This window comes from Misgurnus anguillicaudatus, chromosome 23 (assembly GCF_027580225.2).
Source record: "Misgurnus anguillicaudatus chromosome 23, ASM2758022v2, whole genome shotgun sequence".
NCBI classification, from domain to species: Eukaryota; Metazoa; Chordata; class Actinopteri; order Cypriniformes; family Cobitidae; genus Misgurnus; species Misgurnus anguillicaudatus.
The window spans coordinates 8,636,592-8,658,411 of record NC_073359.2 but is presented as its reverse complement, the minus strand read 5'-3'; the positions used below and the strand labels follow the sequence as shown (position 1 = coordinate 8,658,411).

Sequence of the window (21,820 nt, the reverse complement as noted above, 5' to 3'; positions counted from 1 at the left end):
AACTCGTGACCCGGTTGGGAATATCCAGCGCATCAAACACACACCCAAAACTCTGCTGCTACCCCGGATAATAATTTCTTCTCCTTACATCCAAAAACACACTTCTTTCGTGTCATTGTTGAGTTTTGAAATTAAACAAAGCTGTGTCGCGTGATCAGAGGTGGAAAGAGTGGAAAATATTGTACTCAAGTAAAAGCAGTTACTTAAATAGTATTTTACTTAAGTAAATGTAAAGTTACTGGTCTAAAAATCTACTCAAGTAAAAGTAAAAAGTAAATCATTTTAACTTTACTCAGAGTAAAAGTTACCCTTTTTGGTAACACTTTAGAATACTGTATCTTACTTACTGTATAACTAATAAGGAATTACTGCAGAATTAATCGTTAGTTCTTTATTAACACTCAAGTCACTACTATTGTCACGGATTTGCCAGGTCCTTCTACACACACCCCTCATCATCACAGATCACAATCACCAGAGTACTAATCAGCTGCACCTGTCACCTCTCACCCAGCCAACATTTGTATATAGGGCCCATATGGGTATGAACTGGGCTGAAAAATGGGCCCTATATAGGATTGTCCGCGGGTTCCATAATGGCCTCATGCCAGTTGCCCACATGGATTTCATGCAGGATTGCACTTGCTACTAGGTGGGCCCCACCTGGGCAACATGCACGACACCCATATTGGGCCCAGATTTGAGTTTTATATGGGTACTACATAGGGACAACATGGTCATGAAGTATGGGTTGTAAGTGGGATTGTCCACGGGTTCCATATTTGCCCCTTGTTAATTACCCATGTAGGTTATCTATAGGATTCCACTGGGTGTTTGGTGGGCCCCAATTGGGCAATATGCATAATGCCCATGTTGGGCCCAGATTTGAGTTTTATGTGGGTACTACATAGGGACAACATGGTCATGAAATATGGGTTGTAAGTGGGATTGTCCGCGGGTTCCATGTTTGCCCCTTGTCAATTACCCATGTAGGTTATCTGTAGGATTCCACTGGGTGTTTGGTGGGCCCCAATTGGGCAATATGCATAATGCCCATGTTGGGCCCAGATTTGAGTTTTATGTGGGTACTACATGGGGACAACATGGTCATGAAATATGGGTTGTAAGTGGGATTGTCCACGGGTTCCATATTTGCCCCTTGTTAATTACCCATGTAGGTTATCTATAGGATTCCACTGGGTGTTTGGTGGGACCCAATTGGGCAATATGCATAATGCCCATGTTGGGCCCAGATTTGAGTTTTATGTGGGTACTACATAGGGACAACATGGTCATGAAATATGGGTTGTAAGTGGGATTGTCCGCGGGTTCCATGTTTGCCCCTTGTCAATTACCCATGTAGGTTATCTGTAGGATTCCACTGGGTGTTTGGTGGGCCCCAATTGGGCAATATGCATAATGCCCATGTTGGGCCCAGATTTGAGTTTTATGTGGGTACTACATGGGGACAACATGGTCATGAAATATGGGTTGTAAGTGGGATTGTCCGCGGGTTCCATGTTTGCCCCTTGTCAATTACCCATGTAGGTTATCTGCAGGATTTCACTGGGTGTTTGGTGGGCCCCAATTGGGCAATATGCATAATGCCTATGTTGGGCCCAGATTTGAGTTTTATGTGGGTACTACATAGGGACAACATGGTCATGAAATATGGGTTGTAAGTGAGATTGTCCGTGGGTTCCATGTTTGCCCCTTGTCAATTGCCCATGTAGGTTATATGCAGGATTTTACTCGGTTTTAAGGTAGTTCCCAAATGTACAACATAAGCAAAACCCATCTGGGACCCATCTTACAGCTCTAAATGGGTGCTACACGAAGACTACCTGATCTAAAATCTGGGTTGCTGGTGGGATTGTATGCGTTTCTGCTACATCTACATGAGTTTCAGCTTTGAAAAGCTGTGGCAGAGGTTAAACCAAAAAAATTAAAATGTTAGTCTGAACTTGCATTAAACTACACAAGAAAAACTTTTTGAGTCTGTTACCATAAATACATTTGTTGCAGAATTGATCAAACTTTCAGAATAGGAAGTTGTGAACCAAAGAATCATACAACCCCCTTGACTATATTTAGGCAAAAAATACCCCAAAAGACACAATTCACAACAAAAGGTACAGCAAAATATAGATTTCTTTAAAATTATAACTATAAATCCTAGGTCAGCAGCTAGTAAATACAATAACTATAGTTAGGCTGTAATTAATTTGTTGCAGGTAAATACATTATTTTAGTAAACTGCATATTCAATAAGACATATCCAGTGTTATCCAGTTAGCGTATTGTAATGAGAGGAGTGTGATGACGCCCTGTATTAACAGGGCAGAAAGAAGTAAAGCACACAGTGACACTGAAATCCTTTCAAATTCCATTTTTATTTAACTAACCATCATGCCACATTTGTTACAATGGCACAAAACTATGTTAGAACCTTTTAGAGTCTTGAGTGTTTTGAAAAGAAGTATGTCCTTCAAGAAATACAGTAACAAGATAAAGTATATTAACCTTTTGGAATTTCATAGCTTTCTAAATAAATTTGTCATAAAATGTGATCTGGTCTTCATCAAGTCAAGGGTATTGACAAACATAATGGTTCTAAAAAAACAAAACAATAAAGACATGAAAGAACAGAATTATTTAAGAACAACCTAAAAACTCATAGTGCTTGTGAAAAAAGTATGTGAACTTTTAAGCGAACGAGACCTCGAAAAAGCAAAATGGAGTCAGGTTTTATCACACCTGGAGTCTCTTTAAGATAATGTATTTGGAGGTGTGGACTACAGCTACTTTAAAGTTTACTTTTGGAGTTCATTTTTTATATGGGCCATGCCTCACCAAAAAGAGCTATCAAAAGAGCTTTAATCAAGAATTGTTGCTTTACATGGAGCTCGAAAGGGTTAAAAGTTATGTCAAAGACTGTAGAAATTCACCAGTCTACAGACATACAATCTACAAATGGAGATGCTTTGGGACTGTTGCTACTCTACCAAGAGATGGACACCCAGTCAAAATGACACCAAGAGCACCACGAAGACTCATTAAAGGAATAGTCTACTCATTTTCAATATTAAAATATGTTATTACCTTAACTAAGAATTGTTGATACATCCCTCTATCATCTGTGTGCGTGCACGTAAGCGCTGGAGCGCGCTGCGACGCTTCGATAGCATTTAGCTTAGCCCCATTCATTCAATGGTACCATTTAGAGATAAAGTTAGAAGTGACCAAACACATTAACTTTTTCCTATTTAAGACGAGTAGTTATACGAGCAAGTTTGGTGGTACAAAATAAAACGTAGCGCTTTTCTAAGCGGATTTAAAAGAGGAACTATATTTTATGGCGTAATAGCACTTTTGGGAGTACTTCGACTCGGCGCAGTAACACCCTCCCTCTCCCATTATGAGAGTGAGAAGGGGAGCGGACTTTTCAGGCGAGTCGAAGTACTCCCAAAAGTGCTATTACGCCATAAAATATAGTTCCTCTTTTAAATCCGCTTAGAAAAGCGCTACGTTTTATTTTGTACCACCAAACTTGCTCGTTTAACTACTCGTCTTAAATAGGAAAAACGTTGATGTGTTTGGTCACTTCTAACTTTATCTCTAAATGGTACCATTGAATGAATGGGGCTAAGCTAAATGCTATCGAAGTGTCGCAGCGCGCTCCAGCGCTTACGTGCACGCACACAGATGATAGAGGGATGTATCAACTCTTCTTAGTTAAGGTAATAACATAGTTTAATATTGAAAATGAGTAGACTATTCCTTTAATGAGGTATAGAAACAACCCAGAATGACAGGCAAAGATTTGAAGGCATTATTGGAACTCTCTGTATTTGAGTCTACAACACGTAAAACACTGAACAAGCAGTGTATTCACGGCAGGACACCAAAGGAAGTCACTAATTACAGTACTAAAAAGAACATTGCTGCACGCCTGAAATTTGCAAAAGAACAAATTGACATTCCAACAGTGGTATTTGGCAAAATGTTTTGTGGACTAATGAAACGAAGATTGAACTATTTGGAAAAACACACAGCACTACATCTGGCATAGAAAGGGCACGCAATATCATTATGAAAACATCATCCCAACTGTAAAGTATTATGGAGAAGACCTGTTGATTTGGGCCTGCTTTGCTGCATCAGGGTATGGCCAGCTTGCAATCATTGAGGGGAAGATAAATTCCCAAGTTTATCAGACAATTCTTCAGGATAATGTGTGAATGTCTGTAGGAGGAATGTCTGGGTGATGCAACAGGACAAAGACCCAAAACACCGGAGCAAGTCCAGAGGAGAATGGCTTCAGAAAAACAAAATCCGCCTTTTGGAGTGGCCAAGTCAAAGCCCAGACCTCAACACAATAGAGATTTTATGGATTGACTTGAAGAACGGCATACACATGAGACGTCCAAATATTGAAGCGTGAGCGCTCTTTTGCTGTTAACTGTCATATTAGCAGAAACTTTAAAAAGAGGGCGTTTACTGTGACCTTGTTTGAGGGTGAGAGGTGCACAAACACGCAGGAGAGAGTGAGAGAGTCCGGTTCTTCAAAGCAACTGTAAACTTCCCTCACCACACCGTAAGGCCTGCCTCTCCCCTCATTCGATTGGAAAATGGAAAGACGCGAATGACGTCGTGCGCTTTTCCGCTCTCAGCGCTCCTTCAAAAGCAAGTGCTGCGACTGGCAGCAAAAACCGCAAGCCGTTCGGCACGCATAAACAGCACGCAAACGCTCCCTGCCCAAAAAATATCATTCAAAAAAAGGCGCCTGCAACTTCCATAAACACGTTTGATGTGGTTGGCCACTAAGTGTGTTCAATAAAGACATAAAAGATCAGAAGTTGTGTTATTTTTTTAGACACATTATGTTAGATGGAGATCAGATCACATTTTATGAAAAAATTATAAAAAAAAGTATGAAAATCTAAAAGATTCACATACTTTTTCTTGCCACCATATATAGTATAAGGAGGTATGTACTTTGATAAGTATATTGCGAATACAATTAGAAAAAAAATTATATTTAAAGGGCCCATAGCATGAAAACCTGGTAAAATGTTCGCTGCAAGCATGTCAAAAATAGGTAATATAAATGTGGCTCCCCTTGTGATATCAGAAGGGGATCTTATTATAATAATAACACTCCTTAATCTGCACTATCCAAACATGGCACTGCCATTTAGTGCAGAGAGTGAGAAAAAATAATTGACAGAACAACTGAGTTTCAATTTCAACAAACCACCATCATTGTGATCTGTGTTTGCATTTTAAAGGACACGTTTAAAGGACGCAGTTTTGCTTGGACCTACAAAGTGGCAATTTCAACTTGCTATAACAAATTATCTATATATACGATATTTTGAGCTAGAGTTTCATATATGTACTCTGGAGACACCAAAGATTTATTTTACATCTTAAAGGGGCCATTTCACAAGACCTTTTTAAGATGTCAAATAAATCTTTGGTGTCCCCAGAGCACAAATGTGAAGTTTTAGCTCAAAATACCATATAAATAATTTATTATAGCATGTTAAAATAGCGACTTTGTAGGTGTGTGCAAAAATGTGCTGTTTTGGGTGTGTCCTTTAAAATAGGGGTGCACCGAAATTTCGGTCGCCGAAATTTTCGGTCGAAAATGGCATTATCTGTTTCGGGCCGAAATAAAAAATCCAGCCGAAAAAGTAAACCGAAAATGAATATTAACTGCGCCCCTCCCATCCGTGCACTAGCGCTTGGGTTTCACTCACGGTGATCAGTCGTCTCCCACCCCTCCCCTTCGTGCTCAAGCAGGTTTCACTCACGGTCGAGCTGTTTGCACGCGTCTGCAAAGATTAAGCATGTCTTGATGTGTAAACTTTAGAGAGAGTCACGCTAATATGTCTCATACTGTAATCCATTAACATACATTCGGCGAATAAAGCAACGAAACACAACGTAACGTTTTTATGTGGAGCGACTGTTGCGCTGTTTGGGATCCACCCTCGTTCTCTATGTGTGCGCGCGTTTAATAGTGCACATACGAGAGAAACGCATTTAAAAAAAAAAAACAAGCAAACATAAAATCTCTCTGTTATTGACAGGGCACATATAAACAAAATTATCTCCACAGTATTCTTTTTCTAATAAAAACATTTGTTTATGTCTTAAGTGTATGTATAGATTACAGTCAGATTAACCTACTTAAGTCTGTGTCATTAATGTTAATCAAACAACCCATGACAAAGAGACAAATAGCTCTAAAAATAATAATACATTTAATTTATTGTGTTATGATTCATTTAATTTGATTTCTGTACCTAATGCTAATTTCAGACCTTATTAATGTACAACTTTGTTCTTTTAGGGCCCTATAAAATCCGTTTTATTTTTTCCCAAATTCCGTTTTATTTTTTCCCAAATTCCGTTTTCTCCGTTTTAATTTTTGCAAATTCCGTTTTATCCGTTTTAATTTTTGGCAATTATATTTTTTACCCTTTACTTTTATTTTAGTCATAAAAAGAGTGTGCCTTTTAATGTTAATGATTAAAATGTAAATGATTTGGGGCAAAAACTGGATAACAGGATTACTTTTAATGACTATAAAAGATGCATTTACACACGCACATACACACGCGCGCGCACGCGCACACACAACTCCATTCAATGCATTGTTTTTTTTAGTGTTGTTGCAGGAGGAGGCTACAACAAGGTGTCAACGCAGTGGTGCCTTCAGAAGTGCCTTAAACACATCAATCCAGCGGAACGCGATCCATATTTTATACACAATCGCTTGAAATGCATATAACTTTACAAACATACAAAGTATAGTGATCTGACTTAGGACAGCATGAGCACGCAGCTCTTTACACGTGCGAGCGAAAGAGAGACAGAGAGCGGCGTCATGATGCAGATGATTATATTTTAAATGCGAGGGATAGTTAGTTTGCCTCAGCTCGCTTGAAATGCATAAAACTGAACAAATACATGAGGATTTGTGTTCGCACTTCGGACAGATGCGAGAGCACGTGCACATGAGAGAGGTACAGTGAGACAAACATGGATGAGAGAGTGCATGTATCTTTGCGCTCACCGTGAACAGAGTGTTGACTAAACTTCCAAACTAACAGTTCTCCGGTCACATAAAAGTCATGTGAGACCTGCTCGGAACTAAGTGCTTAGCGTCGAATTTCTTAATTTTTTCGCTGACGAAAGCAGAGTCGTGGAGAGCCGCGTCGCCATGGTTTCAATGTTTTGGAGGAGGTCTGAAATGACGGGAGGGGGCGTGTCGCCCAGATTTACTTCCCCCGGTCTGCATTTCCCACAGACATACGTTCGTCTCCCACACAAAAACATAATTTTATTCAAAATATGTCAAATTCCGCGAAATTCCGCGTTTATACTAGATTCCGTGTTAATTAGCCAATTCCGCGATTCCGTCCGCGATTCCGTGATCGCGGAAATTATAGGGCCCTATTCTTTTTTGTAAATGTTTGCAATTTCCTTATTGTTTATTAGATTTTTTCCCACCTGCTTTTTGCTGATCCGAAAAATAATCTGATCTGTGCCTCAAAAACTGTAATGTGATCCGAACTGTGAGGTTTTTTTTAGAGCCCGACCGATTTATCGTTTTGCCGATTTTATCGGCCGATATGAGCATGTCGCAGATATATCTGTATCGGCGTATAAGCCGCAGATATGAAGCCGATATGAAGCCGATATGAACGTTCCTTACAGAACACAATTAATGCTTTTGAAAGATGTAAGTACTTGTTTGTCCAGCAGAGTGCGCCCTATTGGTTGCTAATGGCGACTCAGGTCACTCACTGTAGTGACATCAGCCAATCCCCCACCCCCTTCACTTCAGTCAGTCTCTCAGTTCAGGTGGCGGGCGCGGCAGTCACGCGGTTTCTTCAATACATTTTACACCTGGTATTAAGACGCGCTTTGGTCGATTGGATTATAAGTGGACGAGAGAGACACATTCCTGTTTACATTTGGTGGTTTTAATCAGTCTTTTTTGTCCACTTGCGAGTTGTTTCAAACGCAAGCTGAAGAAATGACGCGAGGCGGAGAAAGGACGCGCTTAAACTGATGCGCAGTCTGTGGGAGTACAGCTGCTTGTGCTGTTACATGCTCATTTCAAAGCAATTGATTAAATAAGCTCGCGCAACTTTACACCCTTTCTTAAATAAAAGAGGCGGAGAGCAGACGCTTTAGTTTTATAAAAGTTTAATGTCCCGGCAGAACACTGTGGGTTCGTGTTATAAAAAAGTTGTGCAGTACATTAAACATTAGCCTACATTAGTATGTTGTCAGTAATTCAAGCATTGTCGTCTTAACGGTAAGTTTTTAATTAATTTGTGAAGTCTATAACTTACTCTAAAGCTAAGCCCAATATAACAATGACTTTATAAGTTTCCATTTTTTAAAATAAGCCTAATATAACATTATTCTCGTTAAAACTGACAATGGTTTAAGTTATATGTATTTTGTTTTGTTTGTGTTTTAAAGTTATTTATAATAAGTCAAATTACTGTTTTGTGCACTTATATCAGAATCATTTTGGATAATAAAGTTTATTGTTAACTTGTAAAACACACCTGCCTATATTACATATCTTTGTCACGTCATTTTAAGTGTTTGATCACCACATTTGTGGTGTGATCATAGAGTGATCATTGCAAAAAGTATTTATATATAGTATATTCTGTTAATGTATAGTGTATTCTATGTACAGTACTGTAGTAGTATAATATACTGTAGTATATGTGTACTGTACTATAATATGCACATAATGAATATCGGCCGATATATCGTTATCGGTCTTTTTTTACTCTCTAATATCTGTATCGGCATCGGCCCAAAAAAATGCATATCGGTCGGGCTCTAGTTTTTTTTATCCATCACACACCCCTAGTAAAGTTAGTACACAGTGATAGCCATGAATGCAATTGTACTTATAATTTGCATAATAATTTCTTTCGGTGTTTCGGCCTTGGTTTCCTTTTTTTCGGTTTTCGGTTTCGGCCAAGAATTTTCATTTCGGTGTATCCCTACTTTAAAATGCAAATGAGCTGATGAAATTCAAACACTGATAACAATGATGGTGGTTTGTTGAAATTGAAACTTCATTGTGCTGTGAATTTTTTTCTCTGTCTCTCCCTCTCTGCACTAAATGGCAGTGCTGTGGTTGGATAGTGCAGATTAAGGTGTGGTATTATTATAATAAGAGCTCCTTCTGACATCATAAGGAGAGCCAAATTTCAACTACCTATTTTTTCACATGCTTGCAGAGAATGGAAGTTACTGGGTTGATCTTTTTCACATTTTCTAGGTTGATAGAAGCACTGGGGACCCAATTGTAGTACTTAAACATGGAAAAAGTCAGATTTTCATGCCATGGCCCCTTTAAAAAATTATTGAAATGGGGCCCTTAAAAGTAAATGAAAGTAAGATAATTACAAACACAGTTTTTCAATATTTTACTATGTTCTTCCATCAACTTAGCCGAATAAATACATATCTCTCTTTTCTCAATGCGTACACTTAAACTTAACTTGATATTTCGCAGAGTCTGCTCAATGTACTAACATTAGTACAGGCGTGTTGGTTATGTTGACTGTAGTTTAAGCAAGAGGGGGAGTAGTCAGGAGTGATGATGTTACTGTGCCCAAGGTCGAGTGCTACAAACTAAGTGCTCTTCCGCCATACAATATAGTTATATTTTTTACCATACTTCCTCGTGTAACTACTAGAGATGCGCGGATGGGCTTTTATTTCATCCGCAACCGCATCACAAAACTCATCATCCGTCCGCCATCCATCCGCACCAACGTTTCTGACCAGTTTTCAAAACCGCACCCGCCCGCCATCCGCTGACTGGGCGATGCAAGGCGCTGCTGATGACAGCCGCTGCTGATGACAGCCGCGAGACTAGAAAGCCCTAGAATATAAGCAGTGAACTCAGGCTATGTTTACATTAATGCGTTTATCCTTTAAAATGCGTTACTTACTTTTGCTACGTTTACGCCTTTCATCTACATCACCGTTTTCGACCCTCATAAACGGATTCGTTCGTCAACGCTGCAGACCCTGTTTTAGTTTAAGAAATCAGACGTTGCGCTGAGTGTAAATGTAGATGGAGTCTTATGTAAACAAACAGCTGGTGTTAACGTGACAGCGCATCATTTTCAAAGTAAAAATTATTTTATTCAGGTAAATGGAGGTTTGCAACGGAGGTTTTGACAAAAATAGTAAACATCTACCAACCAGCTATTATAAATGCTATATCGGATTGTTTTAACATGTATCATAATGTCTATTTTATATTTATGTTTGAGTATTGTTGGGTTTGAATATTGTTGTAATGTGTTTATGTTTTGTTTAATTTTAGTTCGCTTATTACGAAAGATAGACTGTAATTTTAAACGCCATATAGGGCGTTGTAAAGGCCAATATGAAGGGAGAATTGTAATGGGCCAGACATTATTTTCGAGTTTAATTTAAGTTTTGTTTTCTACTTTAAAATGAATTTCGTTTCAGATAATTTGTCTCTTAATTTTAATCAATGTTTTGTTGATAAGTTTTGTGAATATAAATTAATAAAAACAATAAACTCAACGTCATTAATATTTAATGCTCGTTTAGCTAGCGAAGGACGTGCACGGACCTCGCACACATTTAAAAATTAATGCAATAAGCATTTCTGTAGGCTAAAGCTATACTTCACCTCTTACTATGTTTGATTGAAGTTTGCATTTGCTGAAATTTAGTTCGTTTAGTACTGTTCACTTGAATGCTTTCTTTTTAAATCATAAAGACCAGTCTCCGATCGGCGCACATGACATGGGACAAAAATAAATAAATAGCCTAAATTAAACGCACAAATACATAGTCTGCACTAGTGTCATCCTACTGATTTACCACTTTGTAAAACCTATTCCAGGCAACCCTTTTCTGACCTTTTATTTCCTTTGTTTTTAATTCTCATTTTTTTGAGTTTGCCACGTACCTCCTTCGCCGGCGTTGATAAGAGCTGTGTCAAAATGCGTCCTCATTTCTCTGCGCTGTTAATGATAGAACGAATGGATCCTTAACATGCCGAGGCTATCCCAAACAATTAAAACCTTTATTAAATAAAAGTGTATTTAGAAAACTTTTTCTTGTCACTGTTTTAGTATTATAAGTTATGTTTTGTGTTAATATTATTCGGTTTATGTTGCGTATATTTCTAAGGTTGATTATTTGATATACTGTTGTTGAATAGTTTAATCTACATCAATGTGTCATATTTTCTAAAATAAATTCATATTTTTCTGATTACATATTTATTTTAATGAGTCAGAAATGTCTCCGCTGTTTTTTGCTGACAGGCGCAATGGGCGCTACTGGGGGCGCGTGCAACAGGTGACCCAAATTATGGGTCCTCTGAAGGCTAGACCGTCTCATTTCAGTTCTCTTCGCGAACTTCTTAGCCTGCCACCTTGATAGACATAATGCTCACCTTTAAGGTCGTATGCTTTGAAGAACAAAGCTAATAACAAGCAGTCGATCCGCCACCCGCCCGAATTTAATTAAAATATTATTTTTCGTCACGTCATCCGCCCGATCCGCGGTTTATCCGCGGAGTCCGCGGCTGTAACCGCCAACCGCGCATCTCTAGTAACTACTCATGTAACAGTCTTTGAATAGGGAAAACATGAAAGTGTTTGGTGGCTATTAAATTCATCCCTGTTTGGACCCTAATGAATGAATGGTGCTTGGCTAAATGCTAACACATTCACGCCACACTTTACAACAAATAAAGGCAGGGTGCATGAAAGCCAATGTTGATATTTGAAATCATCTAAACAAACACACCCTTACCCTAATAGAATCTGGACCTTCTTTTGATAGACCCGCCCCACACATACGCAACCCAGGCAACGATGTCATTTAGTAGACATGCTGCTAATTGGCTACAAGTGTGTTTTGATAGTCGGCCTGTCTCCCTTTTCCAAAACGGTTTTTTTAGAAATTGTGCACCCCACCTTTAAGTGCACACATTGAGAAAAGAGAGGTCTGCATCAATTCATCCAAGTTGAGGGAAGAACACGGCAAATACCGAAAAATGATTGTGTTTTCCTTTAAGAAAAATTAAAGAACTACAACAGTTCAAATCAACAACTGTAGTTTTAACCTTTCTCAAACAGACATCCTTTTCTGCATTCTTGATGCTCTCTGTCCTCCTCTGTCCCTTGCCCCAGTAAACCATTTTGGCAGTGCCTTCTCAGCTTCTTGCTGGTTGACCTTGGACATCAGGGCGTTGTTCTTAAGAGCATCTGCAAAACCAAATACATTTTTAAGATAAAGAAATATTAAAAATGGCACATTTGTACTTTTTACAATGACAGTCTTTGGCATACAGTAGGTATTAAAGGATGGATACTCGAACCGAGCCAGCGGGACCCGACGGTACCCGACGGGCCGGGTTCGGATAGATATTTAGAAATTATGTTCGGGTTGGGCTCGGTGCAATAAGGCATTGAACATTTGAAATTTAAAACAGCTTATTATAATATGTAGGCAGCCAATGGGCCTGTTTATAGCGATACTTCATCTTAAAATGAAACACGCGCATTCACACATCACCTTCTTATTCATCTAATGTTTAATAGCGGGTTGCAAAACAACTTCATAGGTGCATACTGCCACCTACTGTATCGGGTGCACAGAATGAGGGCGTAGGGGCTGCCGTTTCTCTGGGGATAATGTTGTATTAGAGGTAAAAAATGATATAAATACTGTTCGGTTTCTCGCACAAACCGAAGGTTTTGTGTCTTAAGTAGGACACGGATGTGTCGTCACGAGCTGCAGGGTTTTATTTGGATTTGTCTGTGCATGTTTTTTTTCTCTTTCGGTTTTTGTTACCATCCACTTATACAACTGACAGACTGAAACTGTTGGAGTTAAAAATCTACATTTGTGTTCTACTGAAGAAACAAAGTCACCTACCTCTTGGATGGCCTGGGGGTAAGCTGATAAACATAAGTTTCATTTTAAGATGAACTATCGTCATCCATCTTCATGTGTGCGGAAATGTGTTTATGTTGAATAACAGCTACTCAGGATCTGAAAAAAATCCATAAAAATGACAAAATTATATGAGTTAACAGCTACTGTTAAAGTTCACTAACCAAGTCTATACTATACAGTATGTACGCTAAAAAAAAATTCATGTAAAGGTAGGCATAGAAGTCAACAGTCTTGTTATAACGCTGCACCTAATTGCTTCCCTACATCCAAAATGACATTAAAACTTGTAATAGATATCAGTGATCAAACTGAGCAAACAAAATAGTGCTCTTACTAGATGCAGCCAAACGAAAACGTGATTTCCATAGGAGGGGACAGCAGTCAATATTTTACTTGAGTAAAAATACAGTAATTCGTGTTATCTAATATTATCAAACTAATGTGTCACAAAAAGCACTCACATCTGAACAAACATTACTTTTTAGAGCGAATCAGACGCCAATCGTCGATGGATTTTCTTCCTGCTGTGATTCAAGTGAACATTTCTGAAAGCGCGTTAACTTACTTTGTCAGCTCGCGTGCGTTTATCCGGGTCTGACGCACAGGTCGCGCGAGCATTTTCGTCTTCGAATACATTTCCCGCTTCTGTTTCAGTAGATTGATAGTTCACTTGCATCCACTCCTTGGCGTGTTTTTAAGTTTCACGTTACAAGCGAGAAGTGCTGCAGCCTGCAGATGTAAGTTACAGATGATTCAGATCCTGCAGCAAACGGAACAAATCATTCAAACTGATTCAAACCGTTCAATCAATAGCTAGTTTAGAATCGACCCGGTACAAAACAGTAATTCATTTGCAATATTTTGTGAAGAACCGACTCGTTCAAAAGAGTCATTCATTCACAAATCAAATGCTTCGGCAAATTATGAAATAATAATAATAATCTGAAGTTCGCATTTCGTACTGCATTAAAATAAAGTGCGTCGTGCAAAACTGAGGGCATGTCAATAGAAATATCATCGAGTTACGAGTAAAAGTAAAAATACCCACTATAACTGTTATCCTAAAGCGCTTCTTAAGTAAATGTTACGTTAACAGAGTAAATGTAATGTTTTAAAACTCTAACAATTTAAACACAAGGTTGATTTTCGCAACCTCGACCGTACGCATTCACCAAACGTTATCCCGGCGAGCTTCGCCACTGATTTAGAATAACATCCAAGAATATTTTAATGTTTGACTACTTGAATATACTTTTTATCAACAGTTTAATGTCATATATTGTAATAAAACAGATCTACTCACCACACTTCGAGCTTGCAGCACTCCAGTGAAGACAGCAATGTACCAGCTCTACGTTAACTGGCTCAGGAGAACAATGCGCATGTCCTTTCTTTCTTGGCGCCGTTTTTTTAAACGAATACAACATAGTGATGATGCAGGACAAATCACTTTTTAGCATTAATACTGCATTTTCTGTAGGATACACATATAATTCGAGTTTATTGCAATACACGTACACACACACAAACACACACACACAATGTCTACGGTTTAGAATTTGTATGGGTCTGTATCTGCATAAATATACCCCAAAACACAATGTGCATATAGCCCTTACGAAAATTTACCATGGTTTTATTGTGGTAAAAGTGTAAACATGTTTTTTTGGTGTATTGGTTACTAGCAAAACCATGGTTCTACTATGTTTTTTGTTTTTGTTTTAACTATAGTAAAACCATGGTTAATTTTCTACATGAAAGTATAATAGCCCATTGAAAAAAGAGACAGCCTAGCTAACGAAAATTAAGCATGTTTTTTTGTGGTACAGTAAAATGTTTTTTGGTATTGATTAGGCCTACTATTGGCAAAACCATGGTTTTACTAGAGTATGTTTTTTTTTTTTTTAAACTGTAGTAAACCATTTAATTTAATTTAATTATTTAATTTTCATAAGGGTATATTTTGGAAAACTGTAGCCCATAGACCCCAAATAAATAAAATCCAGTAGCCATTCACGCAGTGACGGCCGCTTGGTGACTTCTTTATCGAGGGCACATGATGCAAATCTCATCACAACATGTAGCCTGTCATGTGTGTGGCATGAATTTAGTGTAGTGTCTTGCAAGTATTTTGTGAGCGCCTCTTTAATTACAAATCCTTTCGATGTGTGTCCAGCAGGCGCGAAGCATGATGCACATGGTTCACATGACGCAACAAACACATATTTTGACATGATGAGCAACACACATGACACCCCAAACACAAATTTTTGAATCCTTCACAAGAGAAGTCACCAGCCACCCCTGCACCACACCATAGTTGGTGAAACAAACTGTAAACTTATTTCTGAAATCTGATTGGTTGATTGAAATGTTACCCCCGGGTCAACATAAAGTTGCCCTGAGGACATCAACCACTTGGCAAAATCAGGAGAGCCTAGTTGCTCAATGCTCTTCTCATGGACCTAAACTCATGGACTCAGCATGACTCAGCTTGTCTCAATGTTGGCTAAACATTCTAAACACTTTCAGTATTGAAGGTCTGGCCAGAGCATGATAGAGGCCTTTGGTGTATGGTGATAATTCACTTAGTATCTATCAAAACATAAAATCAGTTCTACATATGAACAAATCCTCTCAGTATAGCAAACATTGGAGACAATGTAAATAAAAGATTTTTGTGCAGTTTTGACTGTTTAATTTATTAAAATTACACTCAGACATCCCACCCTACAAAAACTGATTGGGAAGGAAGCTCACCAACAAGCCCCCGCAAAAAAAACATACATTTAAAATAATTAAATCATCAATATAAATTATATATTATTTTGTGTTATGTTGTTTATTAGCCTACTTTAATATGGTTGCTCTTTTAACAGCTATAAAATATATGTACAATTATGAAGGACACCTTAAACTCCTTTGACCCTATATTTATAAAAAACTACACATATTTAAAATAAGATAAAAAGGAACAAATAAAGATAGGATCAAATGTTTTTGTTTTGTTTAAAAGCAGAGGGTTTACACACAGATACACTTTTATGTACTTGAAAAATAAAGTAAATATTGTATTATTTTCCAGTGTTTTTTTTGGACACTCTGTCATTTACTGTACATTGTAAATAAACTACTGTACAGTGGTTTACTGAGCTGAAGAGAGAGGTTGATTGTAAGCCTGCCCACAGTGAAAACTGATTGGTCTAGATATCAGAATACGGTGAATATGGTCTGTCACTTTCTCACTTTTGCTAATTATGTTAGATCGCTTTAGACTTGCAGGAAAATTTTAACCTGAGCCTGAACCTAACTAATTTTTGCAATGTTTTGTCATCATATTACAAATAACATTTTAAATGCACTAATACCCATGCAAGCTTTGGGTAAAAAATGCAAGGCTTCTGTTACATTGATGCAGCCGTCTTTACTTAGAAGTTATCCTGCAGTCCTTTGGGACTTCATAAACTATTAGGCTACATGTCTTGCTTTTAGCGTCACCATGGTTTGTGAAGTAAGACAGTCTGAAAACATAGGCATAAACCTTTCAGGATCCCTGTTTAAAACAGGGCATGAAATGACAATTACATATGGGGGTCCATGTCGGGAGCTTGTATGGGACTGATTGTGTTTGCCCATTTTGGTCTAATATGATTTGACAGAAAGGGTCCCATAAGTGTTTCCTTATTTAGAATCCATATACTCATGACCTATGTGGGTCCCACTTTGGGCCCATATAAGGAGTCTTTATAGGAATTATTGTGTTTGCCCATGTTGTACCCATATGGTTTGGCCGAAAGGGTCCCAAATGTGTATCCTCATTCAAAACCCATAAACTCATGACCTATGTGGGTCCCACTTCAGACCCATATAAGAAGCCTACATGGGAATAATTGTGTTTGCCCATGTTTTACCCATATGGCTTGGCCCAAAGGGTCCCATATGTGTTTCCTTATTCAAAACACATATACAGGTGACCTATGTGGGTCCCACTTCTAAACCATATAAGAAGCCTATATGGGAATAATTGTGTTTGCCCATGTTGTACCCATATGGTTTGGCCAAAAGGGCCCCATATGCGTTTTCTTATTCAAAAGACATATACAGGTGACCTATGTGGGTCCCACATTCAGCCCATATAAGGAGCCTATATGGGAATAATTGTGTTTGCCCATGTTGTACCCATATGGTTTGGCCAAAAGGGCCCCATATGCGTTTCCTTATTCAAAAGACATATACAGGTGACCTATGTGGGTCCCACTTTCGGCCCATATAAGGAGCCTATATGGGAATATTTGTGTTTGCCCATGTTGTACCCATATGGTTTAGCCAAAAGGGCCCCATATGTGTTTCCTTATTCAAAAGACATATACAGGTGACCTATGTGGGTCCCACTTTCGGCCCATATAAGGAGCCTATATGGGAATATTTGTGTTTGCCCATGTTGTACCCATATGGTTTGGCCAAAAGGGCCCCATATGTGTTTCCTTATTCAAAAGACATATACAGGTGACCTATGTGGGTCCCACTTTCGGCCCATATAAGGATCCTATATGGGAATTATTGTGTTTGCCCATGTTGTACCCATATGGTTTAGCCAAAAGGGCCCCATATGTGTTTCCTTATTCAAAAGACATATACAGGTGACCTATGTGGGTCCCACTTTCGGCCCATATAAGGAGCCTATATGGGAATATTTGTGTTTGCCCATGTTGTACCCATATGGTTTGGCCAAAAGGGCCCCATATGTGTTTCCTTATTCAAAAGACATATACAGCTGACCTATGTGGGTCCCACATTCGGCCCATGTAAGGAGCCTATTTGGGAATATTTGTGTTTGTCCATGTTGTAACCATATGGTTTGGCCAAAAGGGCCCCATATGTGTTTCCTTATTCAAAAGACATATACAGGTGACCTATGTGGGTCCCACATTCGGCCCATGTAAGGAGCCTATTTGGGAATATTTGTGTTTGCCCATGTTGTACCCATATGGTTTGGCCAAAAGGGCCCCATATGTGTTTCCTTATTCAAAAGACATATACAGGTGACCTATGTGGGTCCCACATTCGGCCCATGTAAGGAGCCTATATGGGAATATTTGTGTTTGCCCATGTTGTACCCATATGGTTTGGCCAAAAGGGCCCCATATGCGTTTCCTTATTCAAAAGACATATACAGGTGACCTATGTGGGTCCCACATTCGGCCCATGTAAGGAGCCTATATGGGAATATTTGTGTTTGCCCATGTTGTACCCATATGGTTTGGCCAAAAGGGCCCCATATGTGTTTCCTTATTCAAAAGACATATACAGGTGACCTATGTGGGTCCCACTTTCGGCCCATATAAGGAGCCTATATGGGAATTATTGTGTTTGCCCATGTTGTACCCATATGGTTTAGCCAAAAGGGCCCCATATGTGTTTCCTTATTCAAAAGACATATACAGGTGACCTATGTGGGTCCCACTTTCGGCCCATATAAGGAGCCTATATGGGAATATTTGTGTTTGCCCATGTTGTACCCATATGGTTTGGCCAAAAGGGCCCCATATGTGTTTCCTTATTCAAAAGACATATACAGCTGACCTATGTGGGTCCCACATTCGGCCCATGTAAGGAGCCTATATGGGAATATTTGTGTTTGCCCATGTTGTACCCATATGGTTTGGCCAAAAGGGCCCCATATGTGTTTCCTTATTCAAAAGACATATACAGGTGACCTATGTGGGTCCCACATTCGGCCCATGTAAGGAGCCTATTTGGGAATATTTGTGTTTGTCCATGTTGTAACCATATGGTTTGGCCAATAGGGTTCCATATGTGTTTCCTTATTCAAAACACATATACAGGTGACCTATGTGGGTCCCACTTTCAGCCCATATAAGGAGCCTATATGGGAATATTTGTGTTTGCCCATGTTGTACCCATATGGTTTGGCCAAAAGGGCCCCATATGTGTTTCCTTATTCAAAAGACATATACAGGTGACCTATGTGGGTCCCACTTTCGGACCATGTAAGGAGCCTATTTGGGAATATTTGTGTTTGTCCATGTTGTAACCATATGGTTTGGCCAATAGGGTTCCATATGTGTTTCCTTATTCAAAACACATATACAGGTGACCTATGTGGGTCCCACTTTCAGCCCATATAAGGAGCCTATATGGGAATAATTGTGTTTGCCCATGTTGTACCCATATGGTTTGGCCAAAAGGGCCCCATATGTGTTTCCTTATTCAAAACACAGACATGTGACCTACGTGGGTCCCACTTTCGGCCCATATAAGGAGCCTATATGGGAATAATTGTGTTTGACCATGTTGGACACATATGGTTTGGCCAAAAGGGTCCCATATGTGTTTCATTATTCAAAACACATATACAGGTGACCTATGTGGGTCCCACTTTGGACCCATATAAGGAACCTATATGGGAATAATTGTGTTTGACCATGTTGGACACATATGGTTTGGCCAAAAGGGTCCCATATGTGTTTCCTTATTCAAAACACATATACAGGTGACCTATGTGGGTCCCACTTTGGACCCATATAAGGAATCTATATGGGGATAATTGTGTTTGCCCATGTTGTACCCATATGGTTTGGTTAAAAGGGTCCCATATGTGTTTCCTTATTCAAAACACATATACAGGTGACCTATGTGGGTCCCACTTTCAGCCCATATAATGAGCCTGTATGGGAATAATTGTGTTTGCCCATGTTGTAACCATATGGTTTGGCCAAAAGTGTCCCATATGTGTTTCCTTATTCAAAAGACATATACAGGTGACCTATGTGGGTCCCACTTTTAGCCCATATAAGGAGCCTGTATGGGAATAATTGTGTTTGCCCATGTTGTAACCATATGGTTTGGCCAAAAGTGTCCCATATGTGTTTCCTTATTCAAAAGACATATACAGGTGACCTATGTGGGTCCCACTTTTGGCCCATATAAGGAGCCTATATGGGAATATTTGTGTTTGCCCATGATGTACCCATATGGTTTGTCCAATAGGGTCCCATGTGGGTTTCCTTATTCAAAACACATATACAGGTGACCTATGTGGGTCCCACTTTCAGCCCATATAAAGAGCCTATATGGGAATAATTGTGTTTGCCCATGTTGAACCCATATGGTTTGGCCAAAAGGGTCCCATATGTGTTTCCTTATTCAAAACACATATGCAGGTGACCTATGTTGGTCCCACTTTGGGCCCATATAAGGAGCCTATATGGGGATAATTGTGTTTGCCCATGTTGTACCCATATGGTTTGGCCAAAAGGGTCCCATATGTGTTTCCTTATTCAAAACACATATACAGGTGACCTATGTGGGTCCCACTTTGGGCCCATATAAGGAGCCTATTTGGGAATAATTGTGTTTGCCCATGTTGTACCCATATGGTTCGGCCAAAAGGGTCCCATATGTGTTTCTTATTCAAATACATATACAGGTGACCTATGTGGGTCCCACTTCGGGCCCATATAAGGAGCCTATATGGGAATAATTGTGTTTGCCCATGTTGTACCCATATGGTTTGGCCAAAAGGGCCCCATATGAGTTTCCTTATTCAAAACACAGACATGTGACCTACGTGGGTCCCACTTTCGGCCCATATAAGGAGCCTATATGGGAATAATTGTGTTTGCCCATGTTTTACCCATATGGTTTGGCCAAAAGGGTCCCATATGTGTTTCCTTATTCAAAACACATATATAGGTGACCTATGTGGGTCCCACTTTGGACCCATATAAGGAACCTATATGGGAATAATTGTGTTTGCCCATGTTGGACCCATATGGTTTGGCCAAAAGGGTCCCATTTGTGTTTCCTTATTCAAATCACATATACTCATAACCTATGTGGGTCCCACTTTGGACCCATATAAGGAACCTATATGGGAATTATTGTGTTAGCCCATTTAAGACCCATATTGGTTGCCCAAGAGGGCCCCATATGTGTTTCCTATTATGAGCCCATGCCCTCATTTCCCATTAACATCCCAACTAGGACCCATATAGGGAGCCTATGTTTTTTAACCCATGTGGGGCCTACTACACTAACCCAAGTGAGTCCCATATAAGATGCCCATAATAGGACCATGCCCACTTGGTACCCATGTAGCCCAAGTAAAACCCATGTGGGGCCCACATATACATGTTGGCTGGGCATCAAGCATTCCCTTTATATATCACTCACAAACACACAGTCATTGTCCGGTCTCGTCACAAGAACATATCTGTCAATGTGATTACCAGACTCTCTAACTTCTATATCTTTGCAGAACTTCTCCTGAACATCATCATCATCGTCATCATCATCATCTTACGGATATTATCTTCCCCAGTGTGTCTGTGATTCCCTTCTGAAGATCTACATCATCCATCTCTACTCTGCTTATTCAATCATTCAATAAACTCTGTTACATTTTATATATATCTGTCTCCGTAGTCTTCTGTCAGTGACAACTATTAACTACTAAGGAATGTGTGTTAACTAATCAGTATGTCATAGCGGTTTTTAATTATGTTAAGTAACTATTAGTTAATTAGTAACTCATCAATTCAGTCATGCTTCCTGAAGAACTACGATTAAGAAACTACTAATTCCGCTTCAGGAGGAATAACTATTAAGTAACTATTAATGAACTGTGATGCTCAGTATCAGGTTATGGCCTGTCGTCTTCAGGTAAACAGGTAAAATTAAACCTGTAGCTTAAATGATTGACAGCATTGGGCTTTTCAATTTTAAAATGTCACCCTACTGTTTCTAGAATCCACAACACTAAAATGAAAAAAAAAAAAATCAGCTG

General features: G+C 39.1%; 1 protein-coding gene and 1 long non-coding RNA gene across 4 annotated transcripts in view; both read right to left on the bottom strand.

Moving 5' to 3' along the window:
- LOC129453090 (sialoadhesin-like) overlaps window positions 1-21,820 on the bottom strand; it is a 205,332-nt gene that overhangs the window by 56,049 nt on the left and 127,463 nt on the right. The window lies entirely within an intron of this gene.
- LOC141359454 (uncharacterized) lies at window positions 11,721-13,734 on the bottom strand. The gene is made up of 3 exons (XR_012365900.1): window positions 13,577-13,734; window positions 12,991-13,107; window positions 11,721-12,317 (listed from the first exon to the last, which is right to left on the bottom strand). It is a non-coding gene; the product is annotated as an uncharacterized lncRNA (long non-coding RNA).